This window comes from Rhinolophus hipposideros (genome assembly GCF_964194185.1).
Source record: "Rhinolophus hipposideros genome assembly, chromosome: 1".
Taxonomy (NCBI): domain Eukaryota; kingdom Metazoa; phylum Chordata; class Mammalia; order Chiroptera; family Rhinolophidae; genus Rhinolophus; species Rhinolophus hipposideros.
The window spans coordinates 93,610,411-93,622,764 of record NC_138047.1 but is presented as its reverse complement, the minus strand read 5'-3'; positions in this window follow the sequence as shown (position 1 = coordinate 93,622,764).

Here is a 12,354-nt window from a genome sequence, read left to right as displayed (position 1 = left end):
GGTCCTCTCGCTTGGCAATATATGAACCCATTGGTGGTTCCCCTGTTGCTTGATAGTTGAGCCCCCTGACCTATCATTTGACCACACAGCAAAGTGGAGGCAATGGGGATTCAAATGATAGATCAACTAAGGATTTCTGGCTTCTAGCAAAAACCAATGTGGTTGGCCTAAGAAGAAAGGTAATTGCAGAGAAGGATATTTGAGAGATTAACCCCCCAAAATGGAAAGTTAGCGCACCATGGAAAAGGCAAGGACTGGGACAATTAGTGTCCTCAGTAGCAGGAGCTGACATGCATGGGACAACTTCAAGTTCTGAGTGATCAATTCTGGAGGGAGAAAGGCTGACTGACCTGGTTGGGATGGTATGCATTGGACTGGATTGGATTGGATTGGATTGGGTTGGGTTGGATTGTATTGGACTGGACTGGACTGGACTGGACTGGACTGGACTGGACTGGACTGGATTGGATTGGATTGGATTGGATTGGATAGGATTGGATTGGATTGGATTGGGTTGGATTGGATTGGACTGGACTGAGATTGGATTGGATTCAACTGGATTACTCAGCTAAGGGCAGGAACAGGTGGTCCTATAAGCAGGTTTTAGGGCATGTGGAAAATTAATATCAAGTTTTTGTTTGCTTGCTTGCTTTAGTGTACGATTTTCACCTGGGTGTGTTGTAGAATGTGGTACTGCCCCCTGGGATAGGGGATGGCTTTTGGAAATTTGTGGAATTCTATTGGACTGTCTCTATATCTGGGGAGGGAATGGAGATGGGGGCACTACTGGCTCTTAGAAGGCAGGGACCCAGAAAGCTCAACCTCCTGCAATGCCCCCAGGGAAAAGCACGGCACTAGAGTAATTCAGGCTATTCCTGGCTGAATCTGTATGACACTCTCTACTTCTATGTGATAAGGAGAAGGGATATGACTGTTTGTATTTGCTTTGGTTTTGAGATAGGTTGTTGTCATTTTGGGGTGTTTTTATTTTATCGTATTATGGTTTTTACATAACCAAGTCATTCTGTTGCCATTGTATAAATAGACATATTTTCTAAAGTGCCAAGAAAGGAGTGAAGGACATTTTTCAGAGTAAAACCATCCTTTCAGACACCACACTCATATCAAGAGCTCCAGGAGAAAGTATTTTCCTCCAGGAGATAGTCTTTTCCTCCAGGAGATATTACAAAGCTGTTCTCAGAGATCAGCCAAGCCCACAGGTCAAAGGCCACGCTGCTTTACTACCTCATGCACACAAAGCATAAAGAGAATTGGGGACAAAAGACCAGTGCAAAACCCTTTCCTCTCTATTACTGGTGAGAAGCAGAAAAGGAATCATGTAATCCTTTGCAACAAAGGAATCATGTGACCTTTTCAAAAATAAGAGTGAAGTCAGAAGTCAGGACTGCCTGGGCAGGAAGTTCCAGGGAAATTCAAGGAATTTTTAAAAAAGAAGAATTTCTCAGAATAAGGCTGTAGGAACATGTCCCCTGACAACTGGGGTAGCCATATTGGCAGGAGTTAAGGTGCAAACATGATTAACCTCATTTTATTTTTATACAGGAAACCAGAGGGATAGCGAAGAAACAAGTTCACTATTCCTGGTTCTTGGCTGGTTCTAGCTTTCAGGGAACACTCCCTTCTTCAGGCAGAGCCTTGTTTTTATGGCGAGGGACTCACGTGCTTTTTTATTGCCACATTTTCTTTGAATCATGGTTGGCAATCAAGCGTTCAGATTTGACTATTTACCTTTGGGACTCCTCTGAGTATGTGAAGAATTCCCCCATCTGTCTTGCTCAGGATGTGGGCAGATAAAGAATTAGTAACAACCAGATAGATACTGTCTCTGTTTGGCTGGTGTTGGGAAAGAACCTTTGCAATCAGCCAAGGAGACAGTCACCAGCGCTAAGAGACGGCAAATAGAAGTCTGTCTTGGAGTCTCATCTACTTCTGCAACTGTCTCCAGGTCAGAGGGAGTGCGGGTGGGAAATCCCACCTTTCAAAGGTTAAACACAACCTGTGACTTAAACAGAGAATTGTGGAAACTGACAAAAGGATGGAAAGTTGCACCATAAAGTTAACACAGGAAAAAGAAGGAATTCAAGTCAACACCTATTTATTAAGCATTAGGTGCTGTGCTAGATGACTCATCATCACAAGCACAATAGTAAGAATAGCAGCTCATGTTTGCAGTTCTCCTTCCAGGTGCTAGACACTGTTTTAAGTATATCATAGCTGTTAACTCATTTAAGCGTCATAACAAAACTGTAATGTTTATACCTATGAGTGTCATACCCACAGCAAGGATGCTGAAACAAGGCCCCAAAAGACTAAGCACCTTCTCAGAATTGCCCAGCTAGTAAGTGGGATGTAACCTCAGACAATAAGTCTTCAGAGTCTGGGCCTTAAATTACTACGCTATGGTATCTCTTGAGATGTAATTTCTTTTCTCAAGGAGATGGACTCACAAACAGGTAATACCAATATTATGACGACAGAAGATGATGGATATGTGCAGGGTGTTTGGGAAGCCCTGAGTCCAGTCCAGGGGATACAGGCTGCCTAGAGAAAGTAGACTCTACCCAGAATCTTGGGGAGTGGGTAAGAATGATTTAGAGAGCTGAAGAAGCAGAAGGAAACTAACCAAAGCAGCAGGAATTAAAAAAAGTGTGTGTGTAAGAAGCAACACGCAGTTTGAAGGTAGGATGGTATAAAACATGAGGAAGAGGGTGGGGTGAGATATATCTGGGAAACTAACACATTAAAGGCAGACCATATACATTTGTTGAATGAACACATGAGAGTCCAGCCAAGCATAGTGTTTTGTGGGCCAAGTTAAGGCGTTTAGTGGCCTTTGTGTGCGGTGGGGAGGGAGGGGGGTTAAGCAAAGGAGTAGTATGACATTTGAAAGATCACTTTAGCAACTCTGTTGTAGGTAATTTGTTTTCTTTTTTCCAGGCTAGGAGTGGGACCCGTTTATCTGTCTTCTCTAGTAGTTCTTTATCGGGAGGCTCTATGTCAGCAACTGTTTGGAAAGTGGGCCAAGAGGTATATCTTGAAGTTACAATTTTTCTTTTACTAAAAGTTAGTCTCTTAATCCAAACATAGTATTTACTTCTTAAATATACAAATTAAACCATGACACCATCAGCCTGAGGAATTTTAACATATGCCTGACTAGATTTCTTTTCTTCCTCTTTCCTTTTTTACTTTTTTTTATTTAATTTCCTTAATTCCTTTCTTCCTCCTCCTTTTCCTTGCCTTTCTTCTCATCTTACTTATTTCACCAAGTGGCTAAATTGGCCCCCATACCTCAACTTCACTACAGGGATGAAAATGGAGGTGCAAAGAGCATGTGGGAGGTACTGCAATGAACCAGGTGAGGGATTATGCTGACGGCCTGACCTGGAATAATACTAGAAATGACAAAGAGTGGGCGCACGTTTGAGAAATCACTAAGGGTTAAAACTGGTCAGCGACGTGTGAGCGGGGAACTGGGGTGGTAACAGAATTAGAGAAGCCAGGATGAATGCTGGTTTCTGGCCTGGATGGCTGTCGTCTACTAAAATATAGAGCATAGAATGAAAAACCTATCCAGGAAAGAAGGTGATGGGTTTAGTTTAAGGCATATGGATTTGAGGTGCATGCAGAAACATCCAACAGGAAGTAGATGGGTCTGAAACCCGGGCAGCTATGTCAGTGCTGGCAGCGTAAACTTGGCTAGAGGCTGGGATAGCTAATTTCCAAGATGACCACCATCACTTTCTTCCCTCCCTGAATGTGTATGCCACTCCCCCACCCACAGGAGGAATTTGTTTCCCTCCCCTTGAATTTCATCTAGACTTGTAAATGCTTGGACCAATAGAATGCTGTGGAAGAGACATTCTGGGACTTCTGAGTTCAAGCCTTAAGAAGGCAGGTAATTTTTAGTTAATTCCTCTTGGAACACTCCTCTTAGAACATAGGATGGAATACAGCTGCCATGCTGTGAGGAAACTCAAGCTATGAACCCCCAGAATCATGATAACGAATGGTCGGTGGTGTATTTTAATCAATAGTTTTAAATGGTTTAATACATAGCAATAGAAACCGAAATTGGTACCTGAAAGTGGCATGCTGCTATAATAAAAGTCTAACACATGGCATTGGCTTTGGAATCTGGCAGCAGGCAGAAGTTGGAAGGGCTTTTAAGAGATACAGAGGTTGAAAGGGCAGTGAAGAAATTGCTACTGAAGATTTAAGAATAAGGGACATGAGTTGTGTGGATTGGCAGAATAATGAGTGACTGGTTGCCTAAAATAACATGAAAGATAGAAAGAGTAGAGATTTATAGCCAAGAAGCAGTGTGCATGTGTAGGGGGTGGTCAGTTGATGAAAAAACAATAAAAAGAAACTTCGGGGTAAGGGCAGATTCTGGTTCAACTGACCTAGCAAGATTCTTGCTGAAGACAAGCCAGAGTGATCACACATCACCTGGGGAATGGTGGAAGATAAAGAATCTGAGTAGATATCGAGGGTGATCAGATATAGAGGATGGGGGATTGTGGCTAAACCAACTTAGCAGGATTCTTGCTAAAACTGGACAATACAGATGTACATAGAAGTCCAAAAGTCAGGCCTAGTTGACAAAGAGTTCAGGGAAGCTTATTAGAGTTTGGTCAAGGAGAGAATTGATGTCACACTTACCCATCAAGAGGTAGAGTTTATTTCCCCTGGGCTGGCCTTGTGACTGCTTTGGCCAATATGATGCAGTGGAAGAGACATCTGGCACTTTCAACTCTCCATCTTAAAAGAACCGGAAGCTTCCACCTCTTTCCTCAGGGAACATAGCCACCATCTCTAAGGAAGCTTGACATCCGTGAGACAAGGTCTGTATAAAAGAAAACCAAGGTCTTCAAATGTCAGCCCTCACTGAGCTCCCAGTCAGTGGCCAACACCAACTGCCAGCTGTGTGAGGCCATTTGGGAACTATCAGCCCCCGGAGTACCCCAGCCAACGCTATAAAAATCAGAGGAATCACCCATTTAACCCACAGAGCTGTGGAGATCATAATTTATTGGTGTTTTAAACCACTAAGTTTCAGGTGGTTGTTGTAGCAACATGTAACCAAAACAGACAAAGATCAACAACACATTGGGGTTGGGTATCTCCAAGAAAGCACATTCAAAAAGTAAATAAATAAAACAAGACAACTCTGGGGAGAACAAGAATTTTAAGTGATTAGAAGCTAGCCCCCAAAGGACACTGAGAAGAAATGTTCAAAGAGATAGGAGGAGATGAGGAAGAAGCAACAGAAAATAAGGAAGCTACTTGAAGATGGAGAAAAAGGCCAACTGTGTCAAACACAGCAGAGAGTTCTAGAAAGAAAGGAAGGATGTGGAAATCTGCCATCAGCTTTGGCAACATGAAGTCTTTGATGACTTTTGCCAAAGCACTTCAGCGAAGTGATGGAAACAGAAGCCCAGTTACAGGGGGTTAAAGAGATGTCTAGTCAGGAAATTTTATTTAGTCATAGACAGTAAAAAGGAGAGGAAACAACAAGTACATATATCTCTTGTAACCAAGTGTCTCAAAAGGAAGTAAGAGTAATAGGACATTTGGTAAGTGGGATCACAGGGTCAAGAGAAGTGTTATATTAACACATCTATGCTTTCCAATCCAGCTCTAGGTGGCCTTGGTTTTTTTTCACAAATGGCCATCTTCAGACTGATGTGTGACTTCCGCTAATGTGTTTGTCTACAGGCTTCTGCTTGAAAGCTGAGCGGAATCGAGCTTTTATGAAGGGTGGCATCATGGGGTGTAAGGCGCATTGAATGGGGAGTCCGGACACTGTTTGCCCCTAACTGGCGACAGCAAGTCAGTTTACTTCCATATCTCAGCTCGTCCTCCATTCAATCAGTGGATTAGATTGGAGAACCGCAAAGGCCTTCCAGTGTTAACATTTTATAAAGTGATTTCATTCTCAAAACTCTCTTCATGTGATTATAATACTTTGTCCTTGCTGTTTCTTGGAAATCTGGAGTGTGAGTATGGGCTTAAATCACCAAACTTAAGCAAAATACTTGCAGCCCAATGCCTTCACCTAAAGCACACACAAGAAGTTCTAGCCCCTTTCTTGTGAGTTGGCATGTGGGGATAAGGTACTCAACAGAGGGTCAGCTTCCTCCTGAGCCTGAGGGCCAGGTTAACTCAAACCAGGTCATTCTGGGCTCCAGGGTTGATGAGCTAAGACCTTCCCCAGGGCAGGGAGGTCTGTGGGTACACTCAGGGATAAACCAAGCTACCCAGCAAAAAGGGAAGGGTCAGGAGGATTTATCGAGTACAGCTGATTCCCTGAAAGATGGGCATTCTTCAGTTTACATGGGTTGGGAGACAGATCCCTTGGCACTATACAGTGTTTTAGAAATAGAATATACCCAAGTCTTTCAGTATCTCTCCCTCCCAAGGGTCAGCATGGCCCAGCATCTTTTTGCCTATTTAAAATCTACTGAAGTGTATTATTTCTGCATTCAGCTTCTTTCTTTCTATTTTGAATTCATACTTTCATTTTCACTCTATAGGATGCCTTTGTTCCCAGGTACAATTACAAACAAAGCCAGAGGGTAAGTGATTTTTGTAGAGTCAGGAAATGCATTTAGTTGGTATTACCATGCTCTCTTTTTTTAGAGGAAGAAAATAAACTAGAAGGAGAAACCTTATTACATCTCTCACAACTATCAGCCCAAATCCTAATTTTAACATCAATATTTGTAGTGTGACAAAAGGGAAAATATAGTTGTGGCAGGAAAACTAATTTCTTATTCCCCGCTGGGTTCTAAAGAGGACTCCTCTCTGAGTGTTCATGCTAAGAGAGATGACAAGTGTGAGTGTGCAAGTTGGGGAAAGGCTTCGGAGAGCCAGATCGTGTTGCTTAAGAAAAAGGAAGAAGGAAAAGACAGAGTTGGGAGGGAGGAAATGAGAATTCTGGAGCCGCCAGAACTGCTGGTACCCCTCAAGCTACAGGTTCTATTCAAAAAGAATGTGGGGTAACAGGAGCCATTATTAGCTAAAAAGAAACATTACAGGAACAACTTCATGGGGGTTTCCATTGTTGTGCCTTGTGCAATGGTATATAACACTGTCTGCCATTTCTCCTGTGTGTCTTCACCAGCTTTCAACCACCCTCAGGGTTGAAAGTATGGTTGAGAATATAGACTCTGGAGCCAGATGCTTTGCTTCAACTCCTGGCCCCTCACACACCACTGGCTTTGCAACTTGAAATGATTTAATCTAACATCTGCATGCTTTGGTTTCCTTATTTGTAAAACAAAGATAATAATAGCACTTGTCTCATAAAGTTCTCGTCAGAATTAAATGAGTTAATACATGTAAAGGGCTTACAATCAGCCTCATACACACTTTATTACTACTTACCAATACTTTCTGAAATTCAATTTTTTTGTTGTTGTTGTTTGGGTTGGATGTGACAAAGAGCCAACTTCTATTTTATGGTAACAATATGAGAACAAAGACTGCTCTTAGGGACCAGTCACATCTGAGGCTTTTATAATACTCTGTTTCCCCGAAAATAAGACCTACCTGGACAATCAGCTCTAATGCGTCTTTTGGAGCAAAAATTGATATAAGACATTGCTTTGTATTATATTATATTATACCCACTATTATATTATACCCACTATTATATTATATCCACTATTATATTATATTATATTATATTATATTATATATTATATTGTTATATATTAAAGACCCGGTTTTATATTATAGTAAAGTAAGACCGGGTCTTATATTAATTTTTGCTCCAAAAGTCGCATTAGAGCTGATTATCCAGGTAGGTCTTATTTTCGGGGAAACAGGGTAGTAATTACTATTGTTATTATAATTATTTCAGACCTCGCTCTTAATATGCATCCGTGCTTTATTACTTTTGTGTGTATACCATTCATTATTCCTTCATTCAATGAATCATTCCTTCATCCATTCAGCAAATATTTATTGAGCAATCACTACTTTCTACATGTCAAGCATGTAGAAAATACCATCAAGATCCCTGTTCCTGTTGTGTTTATATTTTCCAGGAGAACCGCCATGACAACAAAAGAAATAAAGGAGATAATTTCTAATACTGATGTCTGCTGTGAGGATAATCAAACAGGATGTGCGCTTGACTTGAAGACTTGAGACAGACCTGGGGGGGGGGGCCACTCCTTTAGACAGGGTAGTCACGAAAGACCTTTCTGAGGACAGGGCATTTGAGCTGAGAAGTAAATAATACAGAGGAAGCAACCACATGAAAATGTTGGGCTGAATGTTCCAAACAAGAAAGGGAAAAGGTCAAGGCCCATTAAGATGGAAACGAACCTAGTGTGTTTGAGCAATTGAAGGAAACCTAGAGAGCTAGAACCCACTGAGGGAGGGCAAGGGTGGAAGGACATGAGATCGGAGAAGTGGAGATGAGCTCTATCTGTCAGGGCCTCAGGCGTCTTGGAAGGGAAGTGAATGTGTTATTCTAAGTGCAATGGGAAGCCACTGGCGGGCTTTAGGCAGAGGAGTAACAGAATCTAATTGACTATGTGCAAGTAGATACTGATTTAACACCTATTTCATGCAGGACACAGTGAAGCAACCTTGGTAGAGTGTTTCAAGATGAACTGGGATGAGTCCAACCATTCTGGCTGCTATGTGGAGAATGGATTGTTAGAGGGGCAAAAGAGGAAGCAGGAAGTCCATTTAGGAGAATTCTAGAAGAGAGAAGTTGTTCTTTGGACTAGTGTGGAAGCTGGAAAACAGTGTAGAGATTTTGACTGGATTTGGAGATAGAGCCAAAAGATCCTTCTAACGACTTGCTAATGGACGTTGGTAGAAGGAATAGAGCAATAGGGAAACCAGTGATGACCAAGAATACAGACTTTCCAGAATTAGTTCAGAAAAGTCACAAAATGAACAAACAATACAACAAGCGACAACACTAAACCTAAGGGTTGGGGGAGAATTTGACTTCCAGAATTGCTACATTATCTCATTCAAAATGTCCAATTTGTTGAAATTGGACAAGAACAAAATCACAAGATGTGCAAACAAACAAGAAAAGTATGGCCTTTACATAGGAAAAAAAATAGTCCATTGAAATTATCTCTGCAGACACACAAGTTTTGGACTTAGTAGACCAAGACTTGAAATCAACTATTTTAAACATGTTCAAAAAAACAAAGGAAGTCATGTCCCAATAACTAAAGAAATGTATAAGAATGGCTCTTCAAATAGAGAATGTCAATAAAGTAACAGATATAAAAAATATGCTCGAAGTCCTTCATATTTATAAACAGTTTAAACAAATATATCAAGTATTATCATGGCTTTTGAATCACAATGAAGCAGGTTTAGTGATGTACTGTTTTAAAATTTACTAGGAGTTGGAATGCTCCATTGAAGCTGTTTTCTTTCTCTTTCATGTGTCTCTGTTGAACCTCCCTTTTTTTTCTCTCTGTATTAGTTATCTATTGTTGCATTACAAATTATCCCACATTGTATGGCTAAAACCAATAAATATTTATTATCTCACAGTTTATGAGGGTCACGATTCCAGGTAAGGTTGAAGTGGGAGCTCCTAATCCAGGGTCTCTCACAGACATGCAACCTTGATAGCAAAGGGAAGCAAGAAAATAATAACAGTAACAAGTCACCACAATTGCTGATAGTTCAAGCCATTTTAATATAGTCATGAGAGGAATAGTTCCTGGTGTCGTCCATACAGGAAAACCCTCACTGGAAAAAGTAAGGCAATGTGAATTCACCCACATTTGTCAAATTTATACTCCCTGTGTCCTAGTCAGCAAGAAATGTACCAGGTCTGCATTACTCAAGAAGTCATCAAGTCCACAATCGCAAGTAAAACTATTCGCATTGGCACTATAAGATCCTTTTAATCTCATCCTTTGTTCAGGGCACAAGTCTTCCTAAACTCCTCAGCAAACCGTTCCCAAAGTGATGCGACTTTTCCTCCTTCATTTGCACGTGGCTTTTCTCATGACAAAATCATTCACACAGAGGAGGAGATGCTCCATCCATCTGAACTCCAACTGTGTTCTTGGCTCATCGCACTCTCACAAGCCGAAGAATGTAAACAATTAACAGCCTCCCCTTCGTCTCTCCTCCGCTCTCCCACAGTATCTGTTTGTGCAAGTTCCTGTGCATTCACTCACTTAACACACTCTATATCCATAATCTAAACATTGTCCCTTTTCCTTCTCGAATGAAACATTTCTGATTCATAGTTACCAAAATTCTGTTCACATCTTCTTCCCTGGAATGGGTACCTTGAAAAACATAGATTTCCAACTGAGGTTCAAATATCACCAAGTCCAACAAAAGTCACAAAAGGGCAATGAAGTAATATCTGGTTAAACTAGATGATAACTGGAGAATTTTCTTCATTTATGTCCTGAATGTGCATGATTCTACTCCCCTACTTCCCAGTACGAACTTCATTGACAGTGTTGGGCTTTACTAGAAACTAGATAATTAGAATTAAATTGTAAACGGCCAAACCTTTGTTTTTGTTTTTGTTTTGGACTGTGATCTAAATCAGCTCTCCACTCAGAGGCTCTAAAAATGGGGAACTATAACGTAGATAAAATTCCATTCTCCTGTTCTGTATCCCACCTCATCATTTCCCGACAGTCAGACTACAGACTTGTCCATTTCATGATTCTGGTGGTCTATATTTTTAAAATTGGTATTTTCATTTCAAAGTTTGAAAACCCCTACCTAAAACTGCATTCCCACGCTTCTACAAAAACTATCTATGGGCTTTCAGAAAGATCAGCATACTGGAGCTGGTTGGAATTCCAATACCCCCACTTACTACCTTAATCAAGTCACTTGACCTGACTGTATAACGTGGTTAATAATTGGTAGACCTGTGAGCTTTGTAGATATATATGAGATAATATCGCTGATAGAACGACTGCTGACTGAGCACCGCTTGAGTAGAAGGCACGAGGCATAAGCGGCACTTCAGGCTACAGAGATGAGTTAGCTAGAGATAATACCCTTAGGAAGGTTAGAATACAGAATGGCAGATTAAAATCAATGACTATGATTCAAGGTTGAAAGCGATAAAACACCTTCAGACAGGCCCAAGGGCCAATGTCTCCTCCTCCAAGACCTTCCCAAGCGTTCCAACTGAACATGGCTTTCAGGCTCTCTTGGCCACTGTACCTTGTTTCACTTTCTTACAGCAATTCTATTATCTAACATTGTCATGGTTATTTCATCTCTTATTTACCAGATTTGGGTCACTCTCTTCCTTGAACATGTGTGCCTTATGAGAACAGAGGCTTCCTCTGTCCTATTCATCACTATAAAACAATGCTCCATAAAGGCCTGTGGACAAGCACATGAGAGACTCAAAATTAGAATCTAAAAGAATGCAAAAAAAAAAAAAAAGAGAGAGATTCTTTCTATGTGTAAAAGTATTTGGTAAAATGATTTTCCCAATAGGAAAATATTGGTCTGTGAGTTTTATGTCATTTCTGATGAAGTCTAAGGGGGATGTTCTCCCCCTAAGACTGAGCGTGGGGAGGAGACGTATTTGCATAAGGCTAGAGAAGAGAGAGGAGCCTGTCTTTCCACCAGCCCCTGGCAGAAACAAACCCTGATTCTCACCCTGTGTATGGAATGACTGACTTACGGCATCTTCCTGGAGAACAAACAAAGAAAATAAATTCTGTCAGATGAAGCAGCATTTCCACATTGTTCATAGTGAGTTATTTAACACAATTTGATTTCACACATGTCAATGCCACGTGTGCACAAATATATAAACTTATATCTGAGAGTCTTTAGCCTGTAGAGTACACTATAAAACTAACATATGAAGTGCCAATAGGATAACTGCCATTCAAAATAGAAAAAAAAAATCTGTAGACACTCGCAGGTGATTTGATTACACAAAGTTTAAACAACCCAGGAAATAAGCTTCGTCTGGAAAGACTATAATTAAATGTTTAATAAAAAGAAAATGACCTTTAATTTCCACCATTTCTTCTTACTTACAGTCCTTATAAGATCAACGATAAAATGCAAGATTTTACAACCTTATTATAGTTAAATTGCACTTACTAACAATTGCCTCCTTTTTCATTAAAATAATGTTTCATTCAATAACTGCAAGTGTCAAAACAATTTTCGCAGGGCTCGTCAATTTCCATACTGCTAGATACGCACCACAAAGGACTCATCTATTCAAGTTTGCAACCTCAACAAAACTTCTTTCCACTGAATGACAATGAAAGGATGACTCTTCCTTTCACTATTCTCCCAGAGGGAAAAAAATAAAGAGATTTTCACCTG